Source organism: Gymnoscopelus braueri (genome assembly GCF_963280865.1).
Source record: "Gymnoscopelus braueri genome assembly, chromosome: 15".
Lineage (NCBI taxonomy): Eukaryota > Metazoa > Chordata > Actinopteri > Myctophiformes > Myctophidae > Gymnoscopelus > Gymnoscopelus braueri.
The window spans coordinates 12011647-12014554 of record NC_137620.1 but is presented as its reverse complement, the minus strand read 5'-3'; the positions used below and the strand labels follow the sequence as shown (position 1 = coordinate 12014554).

The 2908-nt window shown below is 40.1% G+C and overlaps 1 protein-coding gene across 1 annotated transcript in view; it reads right to left on the bottom strand.

Moving 5' to 3' along the window:
• Positions 1-2448: 2448 nt before the first annotated feature.
• LOC308101280 (uncharacterized protein) overlaps positions 2449-2908 on the bottom strand; it is a 42974-nt gene continuing 42514 nt past the window's right edge. The window contains exon 16 of the mRNA XM_080450694.1: positions 2449-2908. This exon is cut by the window's right edge and continues 1799 nt beyond it. The gene's annotated coding sequence lies outside the window, so the exon portion shown is untranslated.

Genomic DNA, 2908 nt, shown 5'->3' with positions numbered 1-2908 from the left:
GTGTGCTGACTCTACAAATCTACAAATATCTAGGGTATTGATAATAATAATGAAAAAGTAGTTTGTAAAATCTATTAGCTAACCTATTCTTGAGATTTTTTTTTATACTTAATAGTTATAAAACTTTAATAATAATAAAATATATTTTAAAAGATCAGAGTGTTGACTATTAACCATGTAATGGGCCAACATCTCACTGTTTTTTATTTATTTATTTAATTAGACGTCAACTCCATAAGATCTTACGGCGTCTTATGGAGTAGACAAAATGTTATATTTTTTATAGTTTTCTTAATGCTAAAATAACACATTTTAAACCATCATTTTTATTTAGTTTGGATTTAGAAGGAATCACGGAGTTGACATGTTACGGTTTAGACACATCTTATAGCAATATTATTTAATATATTCATCCAAAAATAGAGAGCATGCAATAGCTTCAGCAGCTTTCCTGCCTTTTTTAAACCATTTGAGTGAGACAAGGGACCTTAGTTGTTATTCTTTTTTAATGCTTTTAACAAAAATATAAATAGTTTGTTGAGAATCCTTGTCTGAGACGAGGGTGCTTTCTGGAGGAAACCAGACCAAAACATTGTATAAATCATGTGTGGCAGGGGGCGTGATCTCTAGGTGCCGTCTGTGGACTTGTGTGTGGCTCTGACACTGGACCCAGCCTCACTGCAACAGAAAGCACAAACACATTAGGTTTCTTATCAGCAGCACGGCACCTGCACTTCCACTTAACTAACACAATGTCAGCGTGCCCTCCACGGAAGGGAGAGGTGGTCCTCCACCAACACTACAGCTGCATCCTGCAGGGTAAGGGGCCGGTGACACTAAACCCACTTCCCAGTGGAGGTTGGCAGGCCAGCGATAAACTGCTCAAACATCACCCGCTCGACCACTTGCTCGGCTGTCCGGGTGCCCGTCTGGAGCCATCGCCTCGCCACCTCTCGCAGCTGCTGGGCAAAGATGACGTAGGCGAGATCCCGGAGACGGCGACGACATCCCTTTGGAGTGTGGCCAAGGCAGACCAAGATGGCCGCCTTCAGCCATATATGGTAGTGCACTGTGGGGGCGAGGTTTCCCCTATTGGGCGCGCAGGCTTCTTTCTTCTACAAGAGTTAGGACGTCATATTCTAATATAACCCATTTTCAGCACTGGCATCAGTGGTGCACCTTGCTAATCATCAGACTCCATACCCGTTGTCACTGTGAGTCTGAGTTCGACTCCCGCTTGGGACAATACTTTTTCAAACAACCGCGGACCACGAATTGGACTGCGACGGAGGGGCGCAGTCTCAAGCGAACTTGAGAAACATTTTTCAAATTTTCACTAAACATTTTAAATGAGTGTGTTAAGTAATAATTGAAAATGTTTTGGTATGAGCTAACTGAGGAATGGGTGAGCTAACATTTCTCAATTAGTTTAAATGCCGCTCACCATGATCTCATCAATGTATGACGTTATGCATTAATACAATAACTAGATCGATTTAAATGTATCAATTTATTACAGTAGGTATTAGGTGTGTGACCAATATACAGTATAGTCATTTTTTCAGCTGGGATAAAATCGACCCCCTGAACATAATCAACCTTTTAAAATGGTAAAGAAAGTTTACAAAGCTTGTATATATCCATTAATGAGATACAGTACTTTAGGTTGCATCAGCCAAAGGCATACCATTGTGATAGACACTAGCAAGTAAAAAAGTGTTGGAACAGTCAATTGTTATGGCTTATGTAATAACACAAATCACACATTGACATAAAAGACCTACTCACTTTCTACAATGCAAAAGGGACCGGGGGTCTTCCACCACCCGGCAGTATAGGACCCCTGTAACAGTAAAAAATTACACAAGCTAGCCTGAGATATGCGTAAATACAGTAGGTCTTACTGTAGTGATCTGCCAAGTGCCATCAACAGCCAATTGTTCTACAATTGTTGCCCAACAACCTGGGCTACCTGAAAGGACAACAGAAGGTAATATTTAGCCTTCTGTGAGATGCAATTCTTGAGACTGTTGGGAGCCTGAGAAAATAATACCATGTGGCCCCTCTGACCAACTTCAATGGGCCCTCTGGTTCTCTTGCTGTGGCTTACTGCTCACTTTGCCTATTCATAAAATATATGTACTGTATGTGGGGTCTTTTTGGTTCAGCTTCTGAATATAATGTTCGGGCTCTGGAACAGTGGATCTCATTTGGGCCAGTTTTCTAGATGCCCTCTCTTACATGTTGCCTCCCTCAACACATCCCCAATAGACATACACGTATGATGTAACATTACATTGAGCCATCAAACAGTCCAAGAGGCAAAATACAAAACACAAAAATACTATAAAAATCCAATCAGCTTTATTTATATAGCACATTTTAAAAACACAGGTTTACCAAAGTGCTGCACAAAATCATAAAATAGATACATGATATATGCTCAGGACCTAAAATTACAAAACAAAAATGTAAAGGCAAACAGCAAAATAAGTAAAGAAATTGTAAACAACAAATTATAATAATAATAAAATCAAATGAAACGATAAAAGAACATAAAACTCCAAGCAATACAAGACACAAACAAGAGACTATAAAACACTCATGCTGGATTAAACGCCAAGTATACAAGTGGGATTTAAGGCAAGGTTTTAAAGTTTCAATGGTGTGGGCCAATTTGATATGGTGGGGGTAGCTCGTCCACAATTTTGGGGCTACTACTGAAATGACGTGGTCGCTTCTGATTTTTTTTTTTTTTTCTAAATTTTTATCCCGCGATTTTTGTAACCCATTTTTTTCACCCGGTGCCAATTTCCTAAGTGATCCTGGGCACTACACCAGCCCTACACCAGTATTACACCTGTCACCCCACAGTAGGGAGGCCAGGGCCGAGCTCATGCTTCCTTCA